We start from the raw sequence: 18,165 nt of genomic DNA, 5'->3' as shown, positions 1-18,165 counted from the left end.
TCCAAATCTAGTACACTTTCTATTGTATCATTCTACTTTCTAATTTCCTTATCAGATATTCCCTTTTTGGATTAAATCACAGGCTTATTTCCCCTCTCTCTATCAATCAAAATATTGTCTTATATCTCTATTGGCAAGAAACGTACTATTGAATTCTTTCCCCCTTTTCTATTGAGGAAAAAATATAAACAAAAAATAAATACAAACAAAAAAGCCCAAAAAATGTTAGCTAGAGATCCTATTTTTTTTTTTTTGCTCAATTTGTTGTTGTTCAATCATTTCAAGAACCTATTTGGGGTTTTCTTGGCAAAAATACTATAGTGGTTTTCCATTTTCCTTTTAAAGCTCATTTAATAATTGAGGATTGAATCAAATCAGGTGAAATGACTTGTCCAGAGTCACATTGCTAGTAATTATCTAAGGTCAGATTTAAGTCTTCCTTTTGTCAGGCCTATCATTTTATTCACTGTACTGTTTAGCTGCCCTGTTGTTCAGTTTCAAAACTGGTAAAAACCAAAACAAAAAACCCCACAAAAACAGAGAGTAAAATGATGCCTCACGAGAAAAACAAAAACATTACAAATCCTATACATTTTCCTATGCTTTAAAATGTAGACTTGATTTATGCTTGAATGGTCATTCAAAACATTACTGATCCCTACTTGTTTTAAAGTATTGAGTAAATATATAAATTTTCCTGATATGAAAACAACTCCATCTCAACCAGTCTTTTAAAAGATGAAAGAAAGTTCATCATCTAATGCTATAATTTCTCTTTCATATGCTTCTGGGTAGGAAAATAAACACAGTCAAATGGGAAGGATTTTCCCCCTCCCCTTATTACTCACAGTTGTCTAAAATCATTTATGTCATTAATATTTAACTTTATTATTACTTTTTAGTACAAACCATGTGTTGGAAAATGTACAAAAAAGCAAAATTATACATGATTGCTGTCCCAGGGGCTTGGCAATATAAATCAGACAGACAGATTTGAGAAAATGCTAAGATTGTAATACTCTCAGAAGAGATTTGAACATCAACATGGTCAGAGTTTGTACATGGAAAAATGAGCTGATCTTAGGCACTTTCATTGGTTCTGTGGAGATTAACTTTACAAATCAAATTAAAGGAAGTAATCTTTGGGATGGAGATGGTAGAGAAGAATTTAAAAACTTCCCAATCATCAGTTAAAATGAAAAAGTCTCTTCAAATTCACTCCTTTCAAAAAAAGATCTCATGAGTATGATACATTCATTTTATCTCAAGTTTTCTTTGCCAGCTTGATTCTTTTTTCTTTGTTTTTCATTCTTTTTTGTTTGTTTTACTTATTTTATCCAAGTCTAAGCTTATTTTTACTACCCACCTAAATCTAAAGAATGTGAAGATTTGAAGTTTAGAGATGGCCCAATGGGATGTTTGTATTTGGAGCCTTAGTTGCCATGAAAGCCTTGGAAAAGAACTTGGTGCTCTTAAAGGTTTTATTGGGAACATCAGAAAGATACCAATAGAGTAGAAGATTTTCTTTTTTTTTTAAATTAAATTTCTCAATAAAAATAAGGCATAGTATCACTGATAGGTGAATAACTATAAATACATGGAAAGGGGATTTTATTTATTGGTAGAATTCTTGTGTAGAATTCCCATCTGAAGTGATGGGAAGTAAGCGTGAAGCTTAGCTGGTACCTTTCAGATAGGCACTTCAAGAGGTATATGAGCTGGCTCTCATCACTATCTACTTCCATAATCTCATTACATGCTATAAAGTAACATATGCTATGTCCCGAGATTGATGGAGACATGGGTAAACACTTTAACTCATGACAATGACACAAAGACAGAAAAATCCAAGATTCAATACCTTTGGTGCTGTAATTTCAAGCCCTTGCTTCAGGAAGTCTCTCCCATGCACTTATGCTGTTCATTATCACACAATGGCTGATTGCATCCAAGATAAGCTTGTCTTCTATTCATTTTATGACTCCCTTGAATACCCTGTAGATGCACCAGCATGGTAAGATATTAATTGATTCCCACAAACCTATGATTCAATTGTTCCCTGAAACTTTAATATTATAGATAGTGACAAAAGGCAACTTGACATGTTTAATAATGAAGTACCAGAAAAATTCTCTGTGCAGTGGAACATGTCTCACATTTGGATTCATCAGGCTGGATTCTAATCCAGGATCTACTTTTTACTGACAGTGCAATCCTGGGCTAGTCACTTAGCTTCTTGAACCTCAGTTTCTCCATCTGTAAACAAGAGGGCTGGGCTACATTACATTTTGGGTCCCTATGATCTTTAAAATTTCTTATCCAAAATGCTGTGATCCCTGTTCATACTCACTTTTGCTTATTCTTCATACTATCAAAACAGGTAAGTGCCTTAGCACCTAGGGGTTCTTTTGACAGAGTATAGGTCCCATGTGTAACATGACACTCCTTGACTTTATTACTGGTGATAGGATGTAATTTGAAGTCATATTTTCATGTCATTTTGATATCCTGAAAAGAGTTTCAGTCCCATGTTTCAGAGTTTTTGTGTTATAGTCAATATGTGATGAAATTTTAGAGTCACATGAGTAAGGAGCCCAGCTTTCTAGGGTGTTGATACCATGCATCTTTTCTTATTGACCTTCTATATCTTTTTGCTACTGCTTCTGATCCTCTTCCAAAACAACTAAAAATCATTTTGACAGAGACGTCTTTTTTTGAGGAATCTCGTGAGGGATCAAATGATGTGGGCAAACATTCATAAGGTGACCTGTATGCTACTATCAACTTTTTGTGTGTGATGGCTGGGGACTTAGGAAAAGAACACAAACTCAAATTTCTTAACAGTGAAAGGCTAGTCCATTAACCCATTAAAACCATAAACCAAATGTCTGGTTATAGAACCAGCAGTCAAATATGATAAATCCACCATTCAGCTACTTTAAACAGTTGTCACACTCCCCTCTTTGATACACTATGTAGTAGACAATGGAAGGAAAAAATATACAACTGTCAGTCTGAATTAGAGAGGAGAGTGTTTCACTGCACAGTGTTCTTACTCACCAATTACTGACTAACAGGCATGTCATTGTTTCCAGTTGATGTTCCTTGTTTCTGTATAAAGTGAGGGTGTGCTTGCAGACTCTGGGTTTGGTGCTTGTTCAAGCTCTACTGTTTTCATGTCTTATGAGGTAGACTAATATAAAAAGCAGTTTGAAGCCCATAGCAGCAGATGTATGCACTTTTATTTACCCAGGACTGTTTCTGCAGAGATGTGTGGAAGGAAAGATGTCAAACACCATTTCTAAAGTGGTAGACTTTGCCATCAGGCTTTTGCTTGGGGGAGCTCAATCCATAAACCTCCTGTAAGTGTTTGGGTGATGGATGTCTAAAGATCTGTCTTTTGCTATCCCCTCTCAATCAATTAATCCTCCTTTCAGAATGTTCAAAAGCACAAAATGGGAATTTAGACAATAAATGATCTGTCTGGCACTTAAGACCAAAGATTCCAGTCTAAAGGGTTCATGGTTTAGTAAAATACCACATGGCTAGTGGTTCACATAAAGACAGAACTGAGTTTCAGGGTATGAGAATAGAGGCAGATAGCTGGTGGCAGGTGAGAAATGCCTTCTCTTGTTAAATTAGAGACATTTTCAGGGTAGTGAATATATAAGGAGAGGATGTAAAAGAAGTGCCATTTCCTTTTCAAATATTGTACCATTCTAGAAAGTTGCTTTACTTCCTGACCTTTTCTCCTTTTTCTTTCTTTTCTCCCTTCTCCATTCTCTCCCTCCCTCATTTTCTATTCTGTTCCCTTTCATTTTCCATCTCTTTTTCTTCTGGATCTTTTACTTCTCTTTCTTCTTCCTTCTCTTCCTCTCTCTTCTTCCTTCTCTTCATTTCTCTCTCTCTTCCTTCCTTCCTTCCTTCCTTCTTTCCTTCTCTTCTTAAGAGAAAAGAAAACCTATTATTAAATTATAATTCAGACCCAGACAATTTCAATTTTTTGCATGACACACACCTGCCTGAGAGAGCTTTGAGGCACTTTCTTAGAAGACAAACAGGAAACGAACTAAAAAGTATTTGTATTCTTAAGGAATGAAATTCAATAGAAATCATTCATTTTTAAAGTAAAAGTGATGGAGACAGAAGAGCACATGAAGTCTAGACTTAAGAAAGAGGAAATTGCAGGGGCAGGGAAAGGAAGAGACAAAAGCTCTGGAATATTTGAATTTAATGTTAGCTAATTATAATATAAAAGCAAACAAACAAAACCTGCTAGCAGTATCAGATGAAATCTATAAAAATTTCCTGTTTGTCTTCTAAGAAAGTGCCTCAAAGCTCTCTCAGGCAGGTGTGTATCATGCAAAAAATTGAAATTATCTGGGACTGAATTATAATTTAATAATAGATTTTCTTTTCTCTTAAAAAGAGAAGGAAAGAAGGAAGGAAGGAAGGAAGGAAGGAAAGAAGGAAGGAAGGAAGGAAGGAAGGAAGGAAGGAAGGAAGGAAGGAAGGAAGGAAGGAAAGAAGGAAGGAAGGAAGGAAAGAAGGAATTTCTCTTGCCTGCTATTATTCAGGTATTGCTTGGATGGTGCTTTTACTATTCTATGATCCAATGAACCACAGATGACTTTTGCCAAGATTTTGCTTCATCATCATTTCTGCTTCTTTACTGACAATTCTGGTTCTACTAAAATGGTGTGAAATGCCAGCACTATATTTTATTATTTTACTTTCGGAAGTTATATGAAATCTGAAGAAAGAGATTTAGGAAAGGTACTCAACAGTCTTCTAAAGATAGTTAAGGCTTAAACACTATCTCTGTTTCCTTCCCTTCCTTCACCAGTACTCTTTATTGAGCTAAAAAATGCATAATCTATTTCTTTTCAGTCTGTATGCTAATATTAAAGAATGAAGGAAGTGAAATAATAATCTCCTCATAGTAAAGTGGTAAAGGGGATCCTTTGCTCTTTACTATGTTTTCTACTTCTTTCCTCCATCCCTCTTTCCCTCCCTTCTTTCTTTTCTTCCTTCATCCCTCCCTCCATCCTTTTCTTCTACCCTTCCTTTCCTCCTTCCTTCCTTCTTCCATCCCTTCTTCCCTCTCTTCTGCCTCCCTTCTTTCCTCCCTTTTTCAATAGAGAAATAGTCAGACTATGACAATTTTCAAAGGAAAAAATTCAACCTATCAACATATAAAAATAAAAAATCATTATCCAATAATAAGAAAAATGAAATTAAAGTGAGATTCTATATACCAATTAGTAGATTGGCAAAAAAGACAAAAAAGGAAAATGGTAAATGTTGATGTGAAAATTTGTTTGTTTTTATTTCTACAGATGGAGAAGGAATCAGATGGGTGCCAATGAGCACCTGGAGAGAGACAGAAAAAGAGAAAAACCTTGAAACAAAGGAGAAGGCCTATAAAACATCTGACACTGAAAGAGCATGGCTGATAATGATTCTGTTACAGAACTTCAAAACCATCAGGAATCATTGGATTTCGAGATAAAAAAGTGTTGATAAGGCTGTTGCAGAACTTCAAAACCAGAAGGAATCATTGGATCCCCTGAGACAAGATACAGGACTTCAAAACTTGCAGGAATCATTGGATTCCCTATACACATGAAGTAATGGACAATAGATTCTTTTTGGACTATTTCTAGGATTTATGGACATGTATAATTCCTCATGTTGATTCATGTTATTTGTTACATCACTACTAGTCTATGTTATATTGATATGTGCTTGTGTAATTTATGTAATTATGTGTAATACCTCCCATATTGATGGATTTATGTATACCTGTTTCAAGTGAGACCCTTCAGAAACCCACTAATCTGATTTAATTCCTATTTCCTTTAGTGTTTTCATCTCCCTTCCTGAGACATCAGGGAGAGTGTGATCACCTCCTTTTATGGTGTTTTCACACCTTTGTTGAGGAGTCAGAGAAGGTGTGATCACTTCCTTTTTTGGGGTTCTCACCTCCTTGAGAGGCATGACCACCTATGTTCTAAAACAAAAGAAAGTGGGAGATGTTATGGGCCAGAACTCTGAACTCGAAACAAGGATGCTTAAAAGGTACTAACTAAGTGGAATTGATGAGATGATGGTTATCTAATTTAGCATGGTTCAGTATGATTAATTTAATCTTACAACAAATAATGGTTTCCTAGTGATATAATGATTGGTTTATACTTAGTGTGGAGCATATAAGCAGGGATTGAGAGTGATAGAGAACAAGCACATTAAAAGCTCTCAGAGGCTGAGACAGATTCACTCCATTGTCCACCTTTGTGATGGCTAGAGGCTGAAGATTACTGAATTGAAATGAAAGCTGCTCCCAGAGACCCCAAGAAAACCGAACCAGAGAACATTACACAGTGGGGTAATGAAAAACAGACACATTAAAATATTGTGGGTGAAGCTGAAAATTGGTACAACCATTCTTGAAGGCTAAAACTATATTCCCAAAGTCATTTAAACTAAGAATTTTTTGACCCAATGGTACTACTACTAGGCCTATTCCAAAGAGAATAAAGAAAGAGGAAAAGAATCCATACTTATATTGACTTCTTTTTATTATAACTGCAAATTATAAACTAAGGGGAAGGAGGAAACAATTATATATGTACCAGTCACTGTGCTAACAGTTTTACACATATCATTTCATTTAATCCTTATAACAACCCTGTCCAATAGACATTATTGTCCCCATTTTTATAGCTGAGGAAACTGAAATGGAAATGGAAATGGAAAGAATGCAAATGACTTCAGGTCTGAAGCCAAATTTTATCTCACGTCTTCCTGAACTCTATACATTATGCTCCCAAACTGCTGAGAGGGAGTGCCCATCTATTGAGGATTATCTAAATACATGATCTTATATGAATGAAGTGAAATATTCTTGCAGTGTAAGAAAAATGAAAGAGTTTGTTCATAGGAAACTGAGAAGTCTTCTTTGAAATGATGCAACATACAACGAGAACTAGGAAAATAAGGTAGACAAGGACAATAACATTATAAATGAAAACAATATTTAGAAATAATATTATAAATGAAAATAATAATCTGATTAATGCACTGATCAAAGGATTGCAGATGAATCACATTGTCTTCCTCCTAGCAGAAAGATGGACTTAGCATACAGAGTCATACATTTTTGAAGAAGGCCAATGTGGGAATATATATATTTTTGGCACCATGAATATGTTATGAAGTTATTTATTCATGTGTGGATGCATGCACATACATGTGTGTGTTTATCTTATTGTGTAATTGGGGAACAGGAATAGGAGGAAAAAGTAAATATAAATAAATAAAATAGTAAATAAACTAAATAAAAATAAACATATAAAAGTGAATAAAGAAATAAAAGCTGACATAATTAAGTAACTAACTAACTAAATAAACATGATTAAGAATAACTGATTTGAAAATTTTAATGGAACTATAAATGAAGACTATGAGGAATTCAGATAAAACTTTGGAAGATTTATACATATTGATATAGAGCAAAGTAAGCAGATCAAAGAGAACAATATGTACAATGACCACAGTCATGTAAAGGAAAATAAGACTAAAAGCCATCACAATTCAATTCAGTGAAATAATCAGTCTTAGTTCCAAAGGACAGAAGTAGAACCTCAGTACAGTAGTAGACTATAAATATATAGAGATAAATATATAAAAATATAAAGATGTATTAGCCATGGTTAATATGTTTTGAGTAGCCACATTTATTTATTAAAAGGCAATGTTTTAGGAGTGTGGCAGTATATGGGAAAGTGACAATGGAAAAAAAAACCTTTCTCACTCTTAATTTTATTGTTTAGCCACGTGCAGTTTTTCATGATCCCACAAACTACAGCATATGAGGTCCGTTAGAGAGATAATTCTAAAGTCAATCTTCTTGGTTTCTGACAATATTATGGAGTCATTAACATGATGCTGTGGCATATGTGATTAAGAGTACAAAGGGCACAGAGATACTATAAATCTCTGATTCCTTTTTGAAGTTGATTGTAGAGATTAGGTTACTATTTTAATTCTTAAAAATTCCTCTTTCAAATTCTATTCAACAACTACTTAGTAATTACCCACTCTGAACATAACTATCCTCTGGGATATGAGTGAGATGGAAATTTATTTTATGGGATTTAATTTCAAGTTTTGACTAAGACAAGGAAAGAGAGGGAAGGAAGGAAGGAAAATGGAAGGAAGGAAGGAAAAAAGGAATAAAGAAGCAAATAAAATAAATGAAAATGGTACAAATCCTTTATCTCTTCTGTAAATTGAGGGAGGTTAGTTTAGATGACTTTTCAGTAAAGCTCTGATTATATAAGTAAACATTTGGAAAAAATTGGTATTTGTAGAATTTTATCTATATTTTTCTTACTTTTTGTGAAAGAAAAGCTAAAAGTTGTTGTTCTTGATCTGATATTTAGTAAGCAAGTTTGAAAAATATCTCTAGGTAAAAATGAAAAGACTAGTTCAGAAAGATAATGGAATAATGACTACTCATTTTGGAAATGGTGTAATTCATTGATATTAGCTATGATGAAAAATATCTTTTTATCATATTTCCATAATTGGAAATAAAGCAGGTATTAAGGGGATCAAACTAAGTAATATGTCACATTAGAACACTGAATTGAGTAATACATAAACTTTTCATTTTATTTTTTTTAAGGACTAAGATTTGACTTGTCATGTCCATGGATTTAATTTTTTTAGTTTGAATTTGCAAAAGATTTTCACTGATGTGTCCCTTCCAAAGAAACAGAAGGAGGAGAGATTCATTCACTCTCTGATCGACCCCTGAGAATTCTCCATTGATATTATATGGACCAAGTCCCAACCCACAAGTGCAAAACCATTCCAAAGGCCCTGAGTAACCCTGACAGTTATTGGGAAGGAGAAATTTAGAATATATGACTACCACACTACTTTCTGGCTAGTTCTGTCCAAAACCACATTGCATTTAGCACTCCCTCTGGGTGGCCACAGTAGTGCTTCCTTTTCTATCTATCCATTTTAGCATAGTGTTGGATGGACATAAAGTACTCCCTGGAATAGACTAACCTGCCTGATGATTCCTGGGACCTTGATGTTAAGAGAGCCCTCAGTATTTTTTTTTTTTTTTTTTTTTTTTTTTGTAGAACAAAATGTAAAACCTCTCACTCTGGCTCTATCTCACCTTCTATTCTAATGAGTTACTGAGGTGGTCCAGAGGAGGTTTTACTTGGCAATAGTGAGGAAGGGATTTATGAAATTTGTGTGAGTTATCTGGTTTAACAGTACGATTCATTTAAGAATAATTTGAAGCTTAACATTGAGGCCTTCCATGCTCTGAATGGGTTCGACAAAAGGCATTGTTGCACTGTGCACAAGGTGTATCTTCTCTATATCACACTTTGTATTAATGGGTATACAAAATATACAGCTCTCTTCAAATATATGAAGGACTAGTATTTGGAAAAGGAATTTTATTCTCTATAGTTGCAGAGTGAAAAATATGACTGATGGATAAAAGCTACAGAGATTTATTTGGATAACTATAAAGAAGAACTTTTGAACCATTAAAGCTGTTTGAAAATGAAATGAGCAAGCTTGTGGGGTGGTAATTCTATCATGGAGGTATTCAAGCATAGTTTAGGTGTCCTCCTATAAGGTACTTGTTGAAATGTTCAGCTGATGGTAGGAGTCTGGATCACATGATCTCTGAAATATTTTCCAATTTTAAAATTCTAAAATTATTCTATATTCAATTGAATACACAAGCCTCCGTTTTATGGGCACATAGGTTGAGAAGCAGCAAGACAGAGAGGGGAGAAGTCAGTTCTTAGAAGAAGGGAGAGTGAGTTTTTCACATACTACTTGTGTGGCAACAACAAATTAAAATATTTCAGTGCCTTGGGCAACTTTTTAAGACTATAAATTGCAGAAACATTGGTGCAGTTTCCACAGGAGAAGTTCCCCATGCTGATGAAATCATCAGTTCCTTAGGAATGCCACCAGACCTTTTTTTTTTTTAATTTTAGTTTATATATCAGCAACAAAAAAATTTAGAGCAATCACTGGGGCATTGAATTTTTTGGGAAAGAAAGCAGAATAAAGTCTATACCTCATGGCATTTTTCTGAGACTTCTCACAAATAATATATACCATTTTTCTGGGGCCCCTGAATGTGGCTTCTTCAGGTAAGTTATCATGGTACAGGATGATGTGTTAGTCAAGAATGAATTTTATCTTCCTGGATAACAAGATATCCTAATGAAATGAGATTTATTCAGTCTGGGACTCATAATACTTCAGGAAAACAAAATAAATTGAATGATTCTTTTAGCAAATACATCAAACAAAGCACTGGCTTATTACTTATGAAGTTTAATTTTGCAATAGTTCATGTATTATAATATATCTGTTGCCATAGGAGGGAATGATTCCTGCAGGTTCATTAAAAGAATACAACTGTTGTTCCTAAATATTGCTTTTCTGGTTGAATTGTAGGCCGAATCCAGTGTAATTTTCATGGTTCTTAACTTCTGGAAACAGCATTTTCCTTTATTTCATACTGAATAAGCTATTAACTAGTGAGCTAAGATACTTTGATTAATTGACAGAAGCTTGGATATTCTACTTGATGGTTCTCATTCTGCCAGTAGTCCCTGAACCAGGGCTTGTGTTTTAGGGGTGTGAAATTAAACTTTGAAATTCGGCAGATGCTGACTGGCAGCCAATTTAGGTATGGATATGAAGTATTTAGTTTACTTTTTTCTCTGTTAAATGGTATAAGCTCAGAAGGGCTTTTAAAAACTGTCTTTTAGAAGGATTCATCTAAATGAATAAGAAGTTATTATTAGTAATTTTTTTATTCAAGCATTTTGGATAAAAATAACATCCTTTTATTTTAAAAGGTAGTAAGATATTCAATAGCTAAAATACAAACAAGTTGACTAAAATAAGCAAGGGATATATTAATTCATATTGTTTTGTACAGTAATATATAATTGGTATCCATTTTAGATATACATAATTGTTGAAGAGATTTGAGAATGTAAGGATTTTTTGGGAAAAAGAAAGGCCACATAATATGAGATTAAAATTTGATGTGGATTGTGTATTTTGTTATTTGTAATATTCATAATATAACTCAGTGGTAGGATATGGGGTTGTATCTATTAAAAAAAGAAAGAATATTTCTGAATGTATTTTGGAGTTTGAATTTCAGAAATGTGCACACTATAAAATGCCATTGAGTCGGCATGATATAAAATGAATAACATTACAGGGAGATTCCTTAAGTGACAATTCAGGTCATCACAATCATCTCAGGAGAATGTAAGCTCCTTGAGAACATAACTGTTAAATTTCTGTTGCTGCATATACGATACCTGGCATCAGTAGATGGTTTTTAAAAAATTCACTGGATAACGAATGATGTAGCATGCTATTTTCATTTCAATCAGCTAAATCACATAACAGCTGAGAGCTTTTGGTGTTATGGTGAGATTTGTTTACAATATATGAAATAAGCTGTTGCTATATGATAAAAATTAGGGCAATGTTATATGGTATGTCTGTGTTTCTAGGAATATAACACCATGATGATCTAAGGAAGTAAAACATTACTAACTAAACACAAACCTCATAGGTGCATATTTAAACTGTTATACTGCATAAAATGCTTAGGATTTGTCTAGTATTTGTTAAAGATTTCCTTTGCCATATTTGTTTCTCTTTTCTTTTATAAACATTCTTGGAAATGCCATTGATAGTATCTGTTAATTAACTGCTGAAATATATCTACATTGGAGAATTCCAATTTTGATAAAGTCTCATCTTCTATAAGAAGCTTTTCACAGGCTCCCTTAATACTCATCTTTTCTCTAAATTATCACTTGCATATCATATCTATACAGCTATGCTTTATGTATCCATATCTTTTGTTAATATCTACAGCTATAGATTTATTTCTGGAACTATGTTCAGAGAACTGAAATTCACCAAAATTGCTGCAGTTGTATAAATTCTAACTAAATGAAAAAAATAGTCCTGCTACAAATTCTAAGTTATGATTGTGAATTATTGTTGTTGTTTTTCACAAAGCCACAACCAACTGAAGGTATTTTGATTACTCTTAAGTATTAAGGGGGAAAATTACTTAGATTCTTTGATATAGTTGGCTTGTAGATGTGTTGTTCTTCTGCCAGTATACTCTCAAATTAGATAAGCATTTGTTCTGATGATAAATCAATCTTTTTTCTTTTAATTTTTAAAAATTATATATCTTTCTCATTTACAGGTTTGCTTCTGGCTACCATCTCTTCTAAACTGCCCTCCCTTCTATTAGTTCCTTTCCTTATCTCTTATTTTCCTCCTCTCCTAATTCCTTATAGGGTAAGATAGATTTCTATCCTCAATTGAGTGTGTATGTTGTTCCCTCTCTGAACCAATTCCAATGAGAGTAAAGTTCAAATATTGCCTGTCCCTCTTCCCTGCTATCTTTTTCCTGATTGTAATTGCTTTCCTGATCTCTTCACATGAGATAATTTCCCTCATTTTACCTTTCTTTCCTCACTTCTCCTACTGTTATAAATTTTTTTGGAGGGATATTATTCTATCATAGTTAACTTATACCTATGCCTTCTGTCTATGTATACTTCTTCTAACTGCCCCAAGAGTGATAAAGTTCTTGAGTCCCAAGTATCTTCTCATGTAGGAATGTAAATAGGTTAATCTTATTGAATCCCTTATGTTATAGCTTTCATATTTATTTTTTTATACTTCTCTTAAGTTTTGTATTTGAAAATCAAAATTTCTATTCAGATTTGAATGCTTGGAAGTCCTTTATTTAATTGAATAATTGTTTTCCTCTCTGAAGGATTATACTTAGTTTCACTGGGTAGGTGATTCTTAGTTGCAAGTCAAACTTTTTTTTTTGCCTTTTGGGATACCATATTCCACTTATCCTTTAATGCAGAAGATCTCAAATCCTGCTATGTAATCCTAACTGTCGTTTCACAATATTTGAGTTGTGTCTTTCTGGCTGCTTGAAGCATTTTCTCCTTGCCTTGGAAACGCTGGAATTTGGCTAAAATATTTCTGGGAGTTTTCATTTTGTGATGTTTTTTGAGAGATGACTAGTATATTTTTTCCATATCTATTCTATCCTTCAATTCTAGAATATCAGCTCAGTTTTCTTTGATTATTTCTTAAAATATGATATTCATAAAATATATGATATGGTCATGACTTCCAGGTAGTATAATAATTTTAAGATTATCTCTACCAGGTCAGTTATTTTTCCAGTGAGATATTTCTTCTATTTTTTCATTCTTTTAATAAAAATGTTTCATAAAGTCATTAGCTCCTGCAATTTTATGTCAAGACAATTTTAGCATTAATTTTCTTTTACATGACTTTGAGTTTCACACTTTTCTCTCTCCCTCCTTTCCCTCCCTTATATCAAGACTGATAGGCAGTTTGATATAGGTAATATACATATTATGTAAAACATATTTCCGTATTAATCACAGTTGTAAAAGAAGAAACAAAGCAAAGGGGAAAAAACACAAAAAGAATAAAATAAGTAAAAAAAAATATGCTTCAATTCATTCAGAATCCATTAGTGCTCTAGCATTAGATAGCATTTTCCTTCATGAGTTCTTTGTACTAACCTTGGATCATTGTGCTGCTGAAAAGAGCTGAATTATTCATAGTTTATCATTACACAATGTTGTTGTATTATATACAATGTTTTCCTGGTTCTGTTCATTTCATTTTGTATCAGTACAAATCTTTTCAGGTTTTATGTAATCTGCCAGTTCATCATTTCTTATTTTATAATAGAATTCCAGCATATTAATATACAAAAACTTGTTCAGTCATTCACCAATTGATGGAAATCCCTCAATTTTCCATATTTTCCATCACAAAAAGGGCTGCTATGGATTTCCTCCCTTTCCTCCTTTCTCCCCTTTCTTATGATCTCTTTGGGATACAAACTTAGTAGTGGTATTGATGATCAGAAGATATGAAACAGTTTGTTTGCCTTTTGGGTATAATTTTAAATTGCTCACCAGAATAGAGAGCACTAACAGTGTATTAGTGCTCTCTAATTTTTTTCCACATGCTCCCCCAACATTTATAATTTTCTGTTTTTTTCATATTAGTCAATCTGATAGGTATGAGGTGGTATCTCAGAGTTGTTTTAATTTGCATTTCTCTAATTAAAAGTTATCTAGAGTATTTCTTCTTGTACTTATAGATAGCTTTGATTTTTTCATCTGAAAATTGTCCATATCCTTTGTCCATTTATCAATTGAAGAATGGCTTGCTTTCTTATAAATTTTACTCAGTTTTCTATATATTTGAGAAATTAGGACTTTATCAGAGACATTTGCTATAAAGATTGTTTCCAGCTTCTTGCTTGCCTTATAATCTTGGTTGTATTGGTTTTATTTGTGTAAAAGCTTTTAAAATTTAATATAATCAAATATCTATTTTAAATTTTGTAATTCTCTCTATCTTTTGTTTAGTCGTGACTCATGTAATGCATTTAACTTTAATCTTTAAGAATTTGGATGCTATATTAATTGATGCATATATGTTATATATATATATATATCTTCATTAACTATGGCACTTTTTAGCAAGATGTCATTTCCTTCCTTATTTCTTTGAATTAGGCCTTTTTTTTTTTGCTTTTGCTATGTCTGAGATTAAGAATGCTACCCTCTTATTTTTTTTAAACTTCAGCTAGATAGATTCTGCTCCAGCTTCTTACCTTTACTCTCCATATGTATCTGCTTCAAATGTGTTTCTGGTGAAGAGGATATTATGAGATTCTGGTTTTTGATCCACTCTGTTACAATGGAAGAGTTCATTCCATTCACATTTCACAGTAATGATTACTAATTGTGTATTTCCATCATATTTTTTCCTATTTTTTTGTCTTCTCTCTTCTTTCACTCTTTCCCTCCCCAAAAGTGTTTTGCTTCTGTCTACAATTTTGTCCTCTTTTTTGCCCTCTTTTCTGTCAGTTCTTCCTCACCATATTCCCCTCCCCTTAACCTTTACTTAATCTCCCTATCTAATTTCTGGTTGGATAAGATAGATTTCTATATTCAATTGACTGTATATTCTTTCTTCTTTGTGTCAATGCTGGTGAGTGTAAGTCTCAGGTATTTCACATCACTCCCCCTCCCATCTTTTTTCTCCTCTGTAGTAGGCTTTTTTTTTTTTTTTTTGCATCTCTTCATGTGGAATAATTTACCCTAGTCTACTTCTCCTTTCCTTTTATACACCACGTATTCCTCTTTCTTATGTCATTCCCTTAGATCCACCTTATGCCCATATCCTTTGTCTACCTATAATCCTTCTAACTGTTCTAAAATAGTACAATTTTTAAGAATTACTTGTATTGTTTTTTCATGTAGGGATATAAACAGTTCAGTACCATTGAATCTCATATGTTTTCTTTTCCCCTTTCCCTTTTTAAGCTTTTCTTGGGTCTTGTTATTTGAGATAAGACTTTTGGTTTAATTTTGGTCTTTTTATGAAAGATTGACACCCCTCTATTTAATTGAATGACCATTTTCCCCTTGAAGTATTATTTTTAATTAATAGGTTAGTGATTTTTGGTTGTAGTTCTAGCTCCTTTGCTTTCCAGACTGCCATGTTTCATGACCTTTAGTCCTTTAATATTGCATCTACTGAATCCTATGTAATTTTGATTGTGGCTTCCCAGTATTTTTGCTTCTCTCTGGTTACTTGGAGTATTTTTCCTTGACATGATAGTTCTGAAATTTGGTTATAATGTTCCTTGACATTTTTTATTTTGGGATCTCTTTTCTGATTGATAGATTTTTTTTAAATGCTTATTTCTCCTTCTGATTCCAGGATATCAGGGAAGTTTTCCTTCATAATTTCTTGAAAGATGCTGTTCAGGCCCTCCTTTTGATTATGACTTTTAGGTATTTCATGGTTATGATCTGACACTGTCTCTCCTGGATCTATTTTCCAGGTTAGTTGTTTTTCCAGTGAGGTATGTTAACTTTTCCCCTTTTTTCATTCTTTTGAATTATTTGATTGATTATTGATGTCTCATAGAGTTATTAGCTTCTATTTGTCCAATTTTAACTTTTAAGGAATTGTTTTCTTCAGTTAGCTTTGTAATTCCTTTTTCTTTTGGCCAATTTTACTTTTTAAGGAATAATTTTTCCCCAGTGGATTTTTGTATCTTTTCCATCTGGCCACTTCTACTTTTGAGACAGTTGTTTTCTTTTTTTTTTTGGATACATTTTTAAAATAATTCTTTTGCATCACTCCCATTTCTCTTTCTGCATTTTCTTCTCCCTCTTTTAAATGATTTTAAGGTCCTTTTTGAGTTCTTCTGTGAGTTCTTTCTGGTATTGAGACTATTCCCATTTTTCTTTGAGGTTTTGCTTACTAAGTGTTTTGAAACTGTCATCCTCTAGTGAATTTGTCTCTTTATCTTCTCTATCATAATATCTTTCTACAGTCAGATTCTTTTTGCTGGTTTTTTTTTTTGCTCATATTTTTTGGCCATTTTTCTTTCTCTTAAATTTGTGTCCAGAATGGGGGGAGTATTGCATCAGACTTCTTGTGCCAGAAGCTGCGTGCTTTGGCTGTTTACCTTGTGATGAATGATGTTGCCCTGGGACCCTTATGTTTAGTCCTGTGCTGAGGGGTAGAGTGGGGATTGGCTGACACTGCTGTGCCTGTAGGGATCTGACAGCTTACCTAGTGCTGAGCTTGTGCTGGTATCTGTTGTGTGTAGAGGCTGGTGGGATGTTTCTGCATTTCCCCGGGGCTACTCTGAAGCATGTGGAGATCTGGCCACTGGAGGCTATCTGTTTGTACAGAACTAAATTGAAGCAGGTGGCAGGGAGTAGTGAGTACTAGTAGTTGCCTGTTTGCTTAAGCACTTATAGGGTTGACATCTACCTGTTTGCACAAGCCTATGCTGAACCATATGACATTTCTAAGAACTGGAGTCTATCTTTTCCTCTGGTTATGCAGGGGGACATGGAGCAAGGGACCTAGTCTTGGTGTTTGGTTGTTCCACCATACTGGGGCTCCAGATCTCCTGATAGTTTACTGAGGTGAAGTTTGTCTCTGACTTGATGGGATTCTTCCTGTCATAGACTACCTTCCCCTTCTTGCTGATCTTCCAAGTTTCTTGGGTTAAAAGATTGGTTCACTCTGTCTTTTTGCTACATTTGCTGTTCCAGGATCTGTTTTGGAGTATTGTTTTATGGTTCTCTGGTGGTGAATATGGAAGATTTATTAACATTTATTGCTAATTACGCCATCGTGGCTCCTGCCCAATTCTAATTTTTAAGCAATTATTTTCTTTATTGGGCTTTTATACTTCCTTTACCATTTGCCCAATTTTACTTTAAATGAAAATTGTTTTCTTTGGTAAATTTTTGTGCATATTTCTCCCCATTTTTTTTGTGCTGCCTTTACCAAGGAAGCTGTTGATGCTTTTCATGATTCTCTTGCATCACTTTTGTTTTCCCCCAATTTTTCTTGTATACTTGATTTTAAAAATCTTTTGTTAAGCTCTTGTAGGAATTCTTCTTTATGCCTGAGATCAACTCACATTTTCTTGGAGATTTTGCATTTAGTTATTTTGGCATTGTTGCCCTCTTCTGAGTTTGCTTTTTTATCTTCCCTGTCACCATAATAACTTTCTGTGGTCATGTCTTTTTTGTTTGCTTGTTTGTTTTTGGTTTTGCTCATTTCTCTCACCTATCCTTTGACTTTTAGCCTTATGTTAAAGTTGGGCTCTGCTCCTGAAGTAGAAGGGAACATTGTCCTAAGCTTTTTGCACTAGAGACATGGAGTATCACTGTTGTCTGTCCCAAATATGTGGGGGCTTTGCCACCAGCCTGCCCTGGAAGCAAAGGACTAGATACTGGCCTGTACTATTGTTTAAGGCCTCACAGCTTACTTGCTGAGGAGCAGCCTGCTGCTGACTTGTCCAGATGTCATCTGTGGTGCACTATGCTTCTGTCTAAGCATTTGTTTTGAGACATTATTTTATAGTTGTTTGTAGAGGAATTTGGGAAAGTTCAGAGGGGTTCATGTCTTATTACACCATCTTGGCTCTGCCTATCCTAATTTATATAT

The sequence above is a fragment of the Antechinus flavipes genome, chromosome 3 (genome assembly GCF_016432865.1).
Source record: "Antechinus flavipes isolate AdamAnt ecotype Samford, QLD, Australia chromosome 3, AdamAnt_v2, whole genome shotgun sequence".
Classification (NCBI taxonomy): domain Eukaryota; kingdom Metazoa; phylum Chordata; class Mammalia; order Dasyuromorphia; family Dasyuridae; genus Antechinus; species Antechinus flavipes.
Note: the sequence above shows the minus strand (reverse complement) of the source record.